Consider the following 14,453-nt stretch of genomic DNA (forward strand, 5'->3'; position numbering starts at 1 on the left):
CCTGACGAATTAATCTCTCTGGTAGCCACTGTGCTTTATCTTTATCTCGTGAAAAAACACAAACCGAGCTTCTTTTTTAGATTAGAACTGGATCTGGACCCTTTTATTTATTAGTCAGGGCGTCTTTTTATTTTACCAATGCATAAGAATTAGAAGTAACTGGGTGCCAGTGGCGTTTTGCTGTAGACTGACCTTTAATGTCAGTTTGTAAAAAGTTTAGGACAAATAAGGTAAAGGCAAGATGAGCCTTTGGTGACTTTGGGGGAAACGCTCTGAATTAACTTTGCTAGGTAATTTAGAATATAGGAATCTTTAATAATTGAACTGAATATTAGACCAGTCTAAGATTGAGTTAGAATGGCTGGTCACACTGAAGAAGAGTGAAAAATCATTATGACTCTATTAAATGACTAATTTTACTAAGTCTGAATATACAGTCTTTGATGTACTATTGCCATAAAGTTAAAAGGCTAGAAGCTAGTCTAAACTGGAAAAATGACAAGCAAGGATGGATCTAAAACATGAATTTAATTTTTTAGTCTTTTTAATTAGGACACTGAGTTAACTTACTTGTCAGCTCAGCACACGAATTACCAATATGCTTTTGTAGAGTTCTGTGGAGAGAACTTGTTTTTTTTTTTTTTTTTAATAAGGTAGCTGTTTTAGGATTAATTTATAAGCCAATAAGTAGATCTTTTTAAGATACTAAAAAGCATTTATTAAATTTGACATTTTAATCTCAAAATTTGAAAATAAAGGTATGTTTTAAATAGTGTGCATGGAAATGCACTAAATAGTATATATGGGGATACAATTTTTTTTTTGTCTTTTAAGAGGTTAAAGTTTAAAATTTTACAATATCTAACCTTTTGAATTAATAACTTTTTGGACAAAACATTAAAATATTTGGCTGTAAAGGGGCAGTGACTAATTGTACTTTCAATTATTTTTTTAAGGAACGGTTGTAACTAGAAAGTTAGAAAAGTTATTAAGAGTCACACGTGCATAATTTATTTATTTATTAACTAGAAATATGTATAAGCAATTGTAAATTTGAGAATTAATAGTATCTGAGGGACGAACAATTTTAAGTAATTATGAGCTCAGAGATATAGCATTGACTATTAATATATAAATTAAGGTTTGATTGTTTAGCATTTTAAAACACTATCTACAGCACACAACCAGATTATTTGTGCTGGAATAGGGGCAACTGTGTGTCTTAAGACTCTGCTCCACAGCAGCTAGTTGGGCCCACGTGGCCAACGATCGGCTGGGAGGATGAGAAAAATGACTTTACAATAATGTTTTTTTTGGCCAAAGAATTGTCTCGGGCACAACTAATTTTCAATTACCAACAATTATAAAAGCTTTCTTTATTTTTTGTAAAACCTTTTGTAGTAAACTAAAACACTAAATAATAAAAGGATACTGTCTCTGAATCTTTTGGGTGAGAGCAAGGATTTAAGGTAAACTTTCTTTGAGAAGCATTAGTTAATAAAATACTTTTTACTTAGGAAACAATATATACTGAAAGATTAAAACTTTTGGCTTCTTGTAAAGAAGCAGAAACAATAAACATTTTTTTTACATAATGTAAAGCTATATTAGCCATACGTAGAGGCAAAATTTTCTAGTGATTACCAGTTTACTAGAAGCAAAAATCTTTGAATTTAAGCATTATTTTAAACATCTGAATAGATCTGTAACACTGTTAAAAAGAAACTTTTTTGAACACAGGGAAAAACTTTTTTAGGCATTGTTTGCAAAACAAAAGAAAAGGCCACAAGCCGCTCTGGGACTGCCCAGAGCCCTGTATTGACTCAAAGGTAAAATACTTTGTAATCTGAGCATTAATCTTAAATTTGCAATCAAACTGCAAGCTGCAGTCAATGGAACAATGGCAGTTTTAACCATAATTTTTAAGTTTTTGTGCAAGGTTAGGATAATACCTACAACTTTGGGAAAGCAAAACCTATGTTTAAAACAATTTATCACTGTTAAAATCAATATTAGAAGCATTACTATCATATTACGAAGTTTGGATATCAATTAATACCTATGAATATCTATTAAGGCAAGCTTTAACGCTTTAATAAAGAGGCATTGCTTTATATTTTATCTTAAATTTTACTTTTTAGGATAGGAACCACATTAATCATTATCTAAACTAGAAATATCTTTAGAGACCCAGCCTCTAGGGCTGCTTTAGGCCACGTGTCGGAAGGACTCTAAACTTGAGTTATCAAATTTAACATTAACCATCTGTAGCAATGTAACAATTATTAATCTTAACCAACAACTTATGAGCTGAATGCGAAAACATGCAGAACACATTTTCAATAAAAAAGAAACTAAATGAGTTAATTTTAGACCAATCAGAGAATATTAATTTTTTGTAGCTACAATCATAGAATAAAAAAGCACTTTACCATTGTCAAACACATTAATTATGAACCATTTATCAGATTTGAAACTAAGAGGCTGTGCACTCGCTGTTTTTTCTTAAAACAAATAGTTTTTCCATCAGGGGCCCTCCTGCCACGTGTCTGGTTTTTGGCTGAAACACGTGGCAGCTCTCGGCCTTGCAGATAAAGTTTTTTTATACCATCTTTATTATCTAACATAAAACATAGAACATTCATTCATACAGACTGGACACGAACATACATGAATTGAACACGAGAACAGATTGGTGTACCAGACATAAACAAGACACAAAATGGGGCAGAGTACTCCTGCTATTTGGGACAATTTCCTCTCTCATGATGCAGTTTTTATAACTGCGGCAATCTGCCTGTATTAATTTTCTTTTAATAAACCCTTTCTTTTTTCACACCTAACAATGTAGCTTTTTTCCAGCCACGGCCTACTGCCTGTGCCTAGCTCCTCTTAAGCTTCACTGCTGAACCTAAGTGAACCAGCGCTCGGGCTTAACGCTGTCTCAGCTTAGCCCATACCTTCTCCGGTATGAATTTCCTTTATCCTTTAACTATTCCATGGAGCTCCAAACCAGCAGTGTCTCTTTTAAAAATCCTTTGCCGTTTCTCAGCCCCACGTTGGGCGCCAAATGTTGTGTCCGGCCAGCAGATTACAGCCTGGGTTCTAGCCTGGAAAGGCATTTTGGAAACCTGGAAGAGAAGAGGGGCTAGGTGGCGAGAGAAAAGAATAAAGCCAGGACAAACAGATTCTGATCGAGGCTCTATTTAATATTTTCAGACACCCAGTTTATAAAGGAAGGGGGAGGGAACCCAATTTTCCGCCAAGTAACTCAGGGTCCAGTAGCAGGACGAACACGTGTGTGCCTCCAGACGGCAAAGGCAGGTTCCAGCAGTAGGTAGGCGTGGCAGGACAAATGAGCCGGTAGCTCCACCCTAGAGCAGGCAGGTTCCAGGCTGAGGGAAAGAGAGACCACAAGGCAGCTGTATTAGAATTACACCAGAATCCTCAACAGAGACTGTAAAATCCAGAAGGTCCTGGACAGATGTCATGCAGACCTGAAGAGAACACAAATGCCAGCCTTGGATACTATATCCAACAAAAATTCTCAATTATCATAGATAAAGAAACCAAAATATTCCATGATAGAACCAAAAAGATATTTTATATATATATTATATATATATATAAAATATATATATAAAATATATATATATATAAAATATCTTTTTGGTTATTATATATATATATACAGATATATTCAGAACATTTCACCATAAAACAAAGGAAAAAACCTTCTTTTTAGCACCCATAGTAACTTCCAAAAATTGAACACATAATTGGTCACAAAAGATGCCTCTATAGATACAAGAACATTGAAATAATCCCCAGCATCCTATCAGACCACCATTGATTAAGGCCTGTCTTCAAAAACAACAAAAACAGCAGAAAGCTCACATACCCATGGAAAATGAACTACTCTCTACTCAATGATAACCTGGTCATGGAGGAAATAAATTAAGACATATAAGACTGTCTAGAATTCAATGATAACAAAGACATAGCACACCCAAACTACAGGACACAGTGAAAGCAGTGATAGGAGGAAAATTCATAGCATTTAGTGCCCTCATAAGGAAACTGGAGAGATTCTAAGCTAGCAACTTAACAGCACTCCTGTAAAGCCCTAGAACAAACGAAGCAAATACACTCAAGAGACACAGACAGCAGGAAATAGTCAAATTCAGGGCTGAGGTCAATCAAGTAGAAACAAAGAGAATGATACAAAGAATCAACAAAACCAAAAGCTGGTTCTTTGAGAAAATGAACAAGATAGATAAACCCTAAGCTGAACTAATTAAAGGGCACAGAGACAATATCCAAATTAACAAAATCAGAAATGAAAAGGGAGACATAATAACAGAAACTGAGGAAATTAAAAAAACTCTTTAGATCTTACTACAAAAGTCTTTACTCAACAAAACTGGAAAATATAAATGAAGTGAATGACTTTTTAGACAGATACCATGTACCAACGTTAATTCAAGAGCAGTTTAACTATCTAAACAGTCCATTATTCCCTAGAGAAATACAAGTCATTAAAAACCTCCAAACTGAAAAACAAAACAAAACAAAACAAAACCCCCAGGGCTGGAAGGTTTTAGTGGATTAGAGGTCTACCAGATCTTCAAAGAAGAGCTAATACCAACACTCTTCAAACTATTCCATAAAATAGAAACAGAAGGAACAGTACCTATCTCATTATATGAAGCCAAAGTTAATCTGATATTTGAATCACAAAGATCCAACAAGAAAGAGAACTTCAGACCAATTTTGCTAATGAATACCAATGCAAAAATACTTGATAATTTTTTTGCCAAACCAATATAAAAACCACAATTCATCACAATCAAATAGGCTTCATCCCAGGGATGCAGGAGTCATTCGGTATACAATAATCCATTAATGTAATCCACTATGTAAACAAACACAAAGAAAAGAATCACATGATCATCTCATTAGATTCTGAACAAGTATTTGACAAAATACAATACCCCTTCATGCTAAAATTTTGGGGAGATCAGGAATCCAAGGCCCTTATGTAAACATAATAAAAGCAATATACAGCAAACCATTAGTCAATATAAAATTAAATGAAGAGTTACTAGAAGCAATGCCACTAAAATCAGGAACAAAGCAAGGCTGTTCACTCTCTCCATATCTACTCAATACAGTACTCAAAATTCTATCTAGAGCAATAATCTAGGAAATCACAAAAGTAATAATCTAGGAGGTCAAGAGAATACAAATTGGAAAAGAAGTCAAGGTATCACTATTTGCAGATGTTATGACAATGTACATAGGAGACCCCCCAAAATCTACCAGAGAAAATCTACAGCTGATAAACAACTTCAGCAAAGTGGCTCAATATAAAATTAACCTGAACAAATTAATAGCCTTCCTTTACACAAATGATAAACAGGCTGAGAAAAAAAAATAGGGAAAAAACACCCTTCACAATAGCCACAAATAGTATAAAATATCTTGGCATAACTCTTACAAGACAAGTGAAAGATCTGTATGAAAAGTACTTCAAATAACAAGAGAAAGAAATCGAAGAGGACCTCAGAAGATGGAAAAATCTCCCATGCTCATGGATTGGTAGAATTAACATTGTAAAAATGGCCACCTTAACAAAGGAAATCTACAGTTACAATGCAATTCCCATCAAAATTCCAACACAATTCTTCGCAGAGGTAGAAAGAGCAATTCTTAAATCCAAATGGAAATACAAAAACCCAAGACAGTGAAAATAATTCTTAAAAATAAACGAACTTCTGAGGGAATCACCATCTCTGTCCTCAAACTGTCCTACAGGGAATAGTGATAAAAAAGCACATGGTATTTGTACAGTGACAGGGAGATAGATCAATGCAATGGAATTGAAGACCCAGAAATAAGCCCACACATGTATGGGAATTTGATCTTCAATAAAAAAGCCAAAAACATACAATGGAAAAAGAAAGCATCTTCTATAAATAATGCTGATCCAACTGGCAGTCTGTATGCAGAAAAATGAAAATAGATCTATATTTATTACCTTGTATAAAGCTCAAGTCCATGTGGATCAATGACTTCCCCATAAAACCAGATACACTAAATCAAATAGAAGAGAAAATGGGAAAGAGCCTAGAACAGTGCAAATTTCCTAAACAGAACTCAGAATGACTCAATCTCTAAGATTACCAAATTGATAAATTGGACTTCATGAAACTGAAAAGCTTCTGTAAGGAAAAAGACACAGTCAATAGGACAAATTGGCAACCTACACATTAGGAAAAAGTCTTCACTGTGCCCACATCTGATAGAGGGCTGATATCTCTATCTCTATCTCTATCTCTATCTCTATCTCTATCTCTATCTCTATCTCTATCTCTATCTCTATCTCTATCTCTATCTCTATCTCTATCTCTATCATCTCTATCTCTATCCACTATATATATTATCCACTATATATATTGTACACACACACACACATCGGATATATATATATATATATATATATATATATATATATATATACATATTTGTGTATATATATATATATACATATTTGTGTATATATATATATACATAAATAAACTAAAATAACCCAATTAAAATATGGGGTACAGAGCTAAATAGAGAACTCACAATAGTGTGTTCTCAACTGGCTAAGAAAGAGTTAAATATTCAACGTCCTCAGTTATCAGGGAAATACAACTCAAAACAACCCTGAGATTCAACCTTACACCACTCAGAATGGCTAAGATAAAAAACTCAAGTAGCAGCACCTTTTGGAAATGATGTGCAGAACAAGAAACACTCCTCCATTGCTGATAGGATTGCAAGCTACTGCAATCACTCTGGAAATCAATATTGTGGTTCTTCAGAAAATTGGAAATAGTTCTACCTGAAGACCCAGCTATACCATTAATGAGCATATGCCCCAAAGAAGCTTCAACATATAACAAGAATAGGTGATCCACTATGTTCATAGAAGCCTTATAATAGCCAGAAGCTGAAAACAATCACTGTGTCGCTTAACAGAAGAATGGATATAGAAAAATGTGGTACATACACAAATGGAATACTACTCAACTATTAAAAATGACTTCACAGATTTTGCAGGCAAATGAACAGAACTAGAAAATATCCTGAGTGAGGTAACCCAGACCCAAAAGGACATACATGGTATGTAGTCAGTGATAAGTGGATATTAGCCCAAATGCTCAGAATACCCATAATACAACTCAAAGACCATCTGAAGCTTTAAAAAAAGGAAAAAAGTGTGGTTGCTGCAATCCCGTTTAGAAGTGGGAACAAAACAATCAATAGAGTCAGAGGGAGAGGGGAAAGAATTGGAAAAAAAGCAAGGGCAGGTTCAGGTATGGGAGGAGACAAGAGAAAAGTCCAGAAAGCCAGGATAATAAATAGAAATATGTAGTAGTAGAGGGTGGGGGATAGGTTGAACTACAGGAAGTTTCAGATGCCAGGGATGTGAGAGGCTCCCAGGACCCAATTGGAATTACATTAGCCAAAATACCCAACAGAGGGAAGATAGAACCTGAATAGACTACCCCAGTAAATAGGTACAGCCTCCAGTTAAGAGAAAGGGCCACTCACCCATCTCAAAAATTTTACCCTAGAATTGTTCCTGTCTGAAGGAAAGCAGGGACAAAAAAAAAATGGAGCAGAGACTGCAAGAAAGGCCATCCAGGGACCACTCCACCTTGGAATTCAATCAATTTGCACACACCAAATCCCAAAACTATTGCCAAGATGTGCTTGCAGACAGAAGCCTGGTATGGCTGTCCTCCTAGAGGTTGTGCCAGCATGTGTCTACTACAGATGAAGAAACTAACAGCCAACCATTGGACTAAGCCCATGAACACCAGTAGATTATTAGATAAGGATGGATAGAGCTGAAGGTGATTGCAACTCTATAGGAAGAACAATATTAACTAACTGGACACCTCCGTACTCCCAGGGACTAAAGCAACAACCAAAGAGTATACATGGGTGGGTCCATAGCTCTTGCTATGTATGTATCAGAGGACCATCTGACCTGGCATCAATGGGAGGGGATTTACTTGGTCCTTTGGTGGCTTGTTGCTCCAGCAAATGGGGAAGAGGAAGGATTGGATGGTGGGGGAATACCCTCTTAGAGGCAAAGGGGAAGGTAGACTGGGAAGGGTGACATTTGAAATGTAAAGAAATGAAATACTAAATAAAAAAGAGATTTATAAAACCATTATTCAAAACAAATGGAATGGGGATTGGGTGGCAGAATAGTGGATAGAGTATGGGGATGGATAGCATTTCCTATATATATTTAGTTGACTAATAAAATGCAAGGTGAGGAATTGAGAAATCTATATCATTTCTTTCAAGACCCAGGGTTCATCATTGAAGGCATGAGGGACTTGGAAAGACTATAAATGACAGAGGTAGTGCAGGGATAAAAGGAAACAGTGTTTTCTAGTTATAGAATAAAGCAATCCAGGGAACTGCAAAGTGCATGTGATTTAGAACCAATTGCTACCACATATGGAGATATACTAAATAGGATGTTTCAAAATTCAATAATTAATTCAAATCTTGTTTTCATAGCTCCCATTCACAGTTTTGCTATTTTAATTATGTTCCAGCAATGTTACATATTTGTAGAAACCATGTAACTATTGGGACAAGTAGCAAATATACTCCTGTGAAGTTCTCTTAAATAGGTGAAAAAGTGCTAATGACTTTTTCTTGATTCCACTGACTTCTACCACATTAGAGAAAAAAAGTGGAATTTTGATTCCTTAGAGGCATAAAGAGTGTAAAACTCAGAGAATTGAGTGGATGGTCATAAGACACTATCTCCTCAACATGACAAGGTCACTGCATACATAGACACAGAGTATATGGATTTGCTTGCACAAGATGAAGTCAGTTAGCACTTCACTATGTGTGGAGGAGGACTTCACTGGGTGCTATCCTTAGCAGTGGAACTAATGATAGTTGATAGTTTCTGGGTGAGAGAAAGTTTTCTTCAGTGTTTGGTCCCTGGTAGATTATTAATGCTTGTGAATGGTCCTACATCAATGCTTATAAAGAAAGTCTAATTGAACTCAGTGGATTGTAAAAATGAATGAATGAGCATGTCTCACCTAGAGACACTCGGGCTCAGAGGGAGGGACCTTAGATGAAATGTCCAACAGTGGGGAAAGAAAACTTGTAGAGTCTACATAGACAGGGCATCAGGTGGAGGGATGGAGTTGAAATCTACAGGCAAATACTCTAACCCAGAATTGTTCCTGTCTAAAAGAATGGCAGGTACAAAAATGGAGAATAGACTGAAGGAAAGGTGGTCCAGTGACAGGCCCAAATTGAGATCCAACTCAAGGGGAAGCTCTAAGGCTTGACACTATTACTAATGCTATGGTGTGCCTTACATACAGGAGCTTAGCATGGCTGCCCTCTGAGAGGCCCAACAAGCATCTGAAAGAGTCAGATGCAGATACTTACACTCAAACAATGGACAGAAGCTGGAGGTCCCTGTGGTAGAATTAGGGAAAGGCTAGCAGAAGATGAGGAGGAGGGTGACCCTGTAGGAAGACCAGAAGTCTCAACTAAAATCAACCACCAAGATCTCTCAGACACTGAGCCACCAATCAGGCAGCACACAACAGCTGATATGAGACACACCGCCGCCCCCGACATATATACAACATAGGTCTGCCTGGTCTGGCCACAGTGAGAGAAAATGAACCTAACTCTCAAGGGAATTGAGGCTCTAAGGAGTGGGGATGCCTGGTGAGGTAGGGGTGGGTAGGGACATCCTCTTGGAGATGGGGGAGGAAGAATGGGATGAGGCAGTGTAGGAAGGTAAAGTGTAAAAAATGTTTTAATAATAATAATTAATAATAATAACCACTTCTGGTTTGCACTATCTTCTGGGGCAGACTGCTCCCCTGAAGACACCACAGCCTGAGGCATCCCAGGAGATTAGCTGCACTCAGGGCAACTAGACAACTGATTTCCAGCTTGTCTGTTCCCCTGAAGAAACCACAGCTTGAAGGCATTCCAGGAATTCCTCTGCACAAGAGGCAAAGGTAACTGGATAACAGACACCACAGTCAGAAAACCTTCAGTGTGCTCCAAGGCATGCAGGACAACTGAACTAACAGAATGCCTTTCTGGAGTTATGCTGCACACAGGGAGACAGAAACCACAGTCTGTAGGTTCCCCCCTCCCCCCGGAGAACAGCTTCACACAGGACAACAAATTGACTGCTCTTCTGAAGACTGAACAGTCTGAAGGACCTCCCAGAGGAACTGCTGCAGCCAGGGCAGCAGATCAGCATCTTCTATGCCCTCTGAAGAAGACCCCACAGTTGGAAGGGCCCATAGGAGGTCTGCTACAGCCAGGGCCACAGGCCTACCAGGAGACCTGAAGCAACCCAGGGAAAAAAGAGGCAGAATTCAGACAGAGTCACTGAGAGCAGCAAACACCAGGTATAACCAGATGGCAAGAGGCAAGCACAAAACCATAAGCAACAAAAGCCCATATATGTCGATATCCTCAGAACCAAGTTCTTCCACCACAGCAAGTCCTGAATACACCCACACACCTGAAAATCAGGAAGCTGACTTAAAAATCTCACCTCATGAAGATAATATAGTTCTTAAGACCCTGATATAGCTGTCTCTTGTGAGGCTATGCCAGTGCCTGGCAAATACAGAAGTCGGTGTTCACAGTCATCTTTTGGATGGAACACAGGGCCCCCAATGGAGGAGCTAGAGAAAGTACCCAAGGAGCTGAAGGGGTCTGCAACCCTCTATGTGGAACAACAATATGAACTAACCAATACCCCCAGAGCTCATGTCTCTAGCTGCATATGTAGCAGAAGATGGCCTAGTTGGCCATCATTGGAATGAGAGACCCCTTGATCTTGCAAACTTTATATGCCCCAGTACAGGGGAACACCAGAGCCAAGAAGTGGGTGTCAGTGGGTAGGGGAGCAGGGTGCGGGGAGAGTATAGGGAACTTTTGGGATAGCATTTGAAATTTAAATGAAGAAAATATCTAATAAAAATTTTAAAAAAGATAGTTCTTTAAAGGGGATACAAATAATTCACTGAAAAAAAAAATACAGGAAAACATAGGTAAATAGGTAGAAGCCCTTAAAGAGGAAACAAATCACTTAAAGAAATACAGGAAAACACCATCAAATAGATGAAGGAATTGAATAAAGCAGACCAAGACCTAACAGTGGAAGTAGAAACAATAAAGAAAACACAAATGGAGGCAAATCTGGAAATGGAAAACCTAGGAAAGAGATCAGGAATTACATACATTAATATCACCAACAAAATACAAGAGATAGAAAGGAGAATTTCAGGTGTAGAAGATACTGTAGAAGACATTGACCCAACTGTCAAAGAAAATTCAAATCATAAAAAACTCCTAACCCCAAATTTACAGGAAATTCAGAGCACAGTGAAAAGAACAAATCTAAGAATGATTGGAATAGAGGAGAATGAAACTTCCCAGCTCAAAGGTCTTGAAAATCGCTTAAACAAAATCATAAAGAAAGCTTCCCCAACCTAAAGAAAGAGATAACCATAAATGTAGAAGAAGGCTATAGAACACCAAATAAATGGGACCAGAAAAGAAAATCCTCTTGTCACATAATAATTAAAACACTAAATGCACAGAACAAAGAAAGAATATTAAAAGCTGCAAGGGAAAGGGGCCAAGTAACATATAAGGGTAGACTTATAATAATTACACAGAACTTCTCAACAGAGACTCTAAAAGTCAGAAAATCCTGGTCAGACTCTAGGAGAACACAAATGCCAGCCAAGGTTACTATACTCAGCAAAACTCCCAATCAACATAGATGGAGGAAACAAAATATTCCAGAAAAAAATCTAAATTCAAACAGTTTCTGTCTACCAATCCACCCCTACAGAGGATTCTAGAAAGAAAATTCCAACACAAAGTGGGGGGGGGTAACCTACATCAAAGAAAAAACAATATATTTATCATCTCACATTAAAGCCAAAAGGAGAGGATCACATGCACATAATGCCACCTACAACAACATTTGTAACAAGAACTAACAATCATCTGTCTTTAATATTCCTCAATATGAATGGATTCAGCTTACCTATAAAAAGACATAAGCTAACAGACTAGATAAGCATGGAGGAGCAAGAATTTTGTTGCATACCAGAAACACACCTCAATAACAAAGACAGTTACAACCTCAGAATAAAACACTGGAAAAAGATCTTCCAAGCAAATGTTCCCAAAAAACAAGCTGGAGTTGCCATTCTAATATACAATAAAATAGACTTTCAATCAAAGTAATCAAGCATGATTACTACATCCACTCCAGTAGTGACAAGTGTGCCAAGCCCCCAAAACCTGGGTGCTGTCCCGAGGCGAAAAGTTAAAGGGAAACTTAAGTCTCCTGGAATTGTGACTTCCTGTATAACGAATGCTCCAATGTCCTTGCTTTAGTTGGTAAACGGATCTGTGTGCTTTCCCTTAATATTGCTTTTTTCTTTTCTTTCTTTTTTTTTTTTTGGTTTTTTGAGACAGGGTTTCTCTGTATAGCCCTGGCTGTTCTGGAACTCACTTTGTAGACCAGGCTGGCCTCGAACTCAGAAATCTGCCTGCCTCTGCCTCCCTAGTACTGGGATTAAAGGCGTGTGCCACCATGCCTGGCTATATCGCTTTATTATAAGTGCCTCTATTTGACATAGAGCTAAGTTAGATTCTAGGCAGTCAGTCCTTGAGCCAACCCTGGGCATGGATAGCTAAGTCACTGCCCTTCACAGGAATTTACCATTATCTAGGAAGAAGGAAGTTTGTGATCTAAGGAGGAACCAGAGTAGATACTTAGAACTATAGATAGCTGAGTTACACCCATACACAAGTATTTACAGTGGCATAGGGGGAAGGTGGACTATATAATAGACTAGAACAGGAATTATGTCAAGGGCATGAAGCCCTTGCCCCTGACTTCGAAGATTAAGTGGACCTTAGGTGGAGTTGCTTTTGATTCCCAGTTGTTAACATTGAATTTTATCCTAGTTGGTTCCTGCCAGTCCTTCTGTTTGCAGTCCTCTGTTTTATGTAAGCATCCAGTAACCTCATTGTACCTTGCAGGTGTGTCACCTAAGTTCCCTATTTTCTTCTGTATAAAAAGTTTGATGCTCGATTTGACATATTACATTCAGATTCATACTCCCTTGTGTCGAGTCTGTTTGTTACCCCACTTTCACTGACTCCTTTGCCTACCTGTAACCGGAACCCGTGGATCGAGGACCCAAGTGAGGTTCATCTGCAGCACATGATGAGGAAGGACACTTAAAAATCCACCAAGACAAAGACTCATTTCTGAATATCTATGTCCCAAATGTAAGGCCACCCACATCTATAAAAGAAACCTTACTAAAGTTCAAAACACACATTGAACCCCACACAATAATAGTGGGAGACATCAAACTGAACTCTCACTTATGGACAGGTCATTTAAACAGAAACTAAACAGTGGCACAGTATTGTAAACCAAATGAATTTAACAGATATCCACAGATCAATTCCTCCTAAAGTAAAAGAATACATCTTCATTTCAGCACCTCATAATATCTTCTCCAAAATCAACTATATAAGTGGTCACAAAACAACCCTCAACAGACACAAGAAGATTGAAATCATCCCATGCATCCTATCAGATCTACATGACCTAAGGCTGGTCTTCAGTAACAGCAAAACAAGAGAAACCCACATACATATGGATACTAAACAACTCTCTACTCAATGATAACTTACTCAGTGAAGAAATAAAGAAAGAATTAAAAACTTCCTGGAATTTAATGAAAATGTAGACACAACATACCCAAAATTATGGGACCCAATGAAAGTAGTATTTAGAGGAAATTTCATAGCACTAAGTACTCTGGTAAAGAAACTGGAGATATCTTACACTAGCAATTTAATAGCACATGTGAGAGCTCTAGAACAAAAAGAAACAAACACACCTAAGAGGACTAGAAGGCAGGAATTAGTCAAACTCAGTGCTGAAATCAATAAATAGAAACAAAGAGAACAATACAAAGAATCAGCAAAACCAAAAGCTGATTCTTTGAAAGAATCAACAAAGTAGATTAACCCCTAGCCAAACTAACTAAAGGGCCAAGTGGCAATATCCAAACTAACAAAATAAGAAATGAAAAGGGAGACATAACAACAGAAAAAGAGGAAATTCAAAAATCATCAGATCCTATTATAAAAGTCTACACTCAATAAAACTGGAAAATCTTCATGAAATGGGTATTTTTCTAGACAGATACCACATACCAAAGTTAAATCAGGAGAAGGTAAACTATCTAAACAGGCCCATAGCCCCTAAGGAAATAGAAGAAGCCATTAAAATCCCCCCAAGCACAAAAATCCCAGGGCGAGATGGCTTT

Source organism: Mus caroli, unplaced genomic scaffold (assembly GCF_978045245.1).
Source record: "Mus caroli unplaced genomic scaffold, Mus_caroli_1 scaffold_2, whole genome shotgun sequence".
Taxonomy (NCBI): Eukaryota; Metazoa; Chordata; class Mammalia; order Rodentia; family Muridae; genus Mus; species Mus caroli.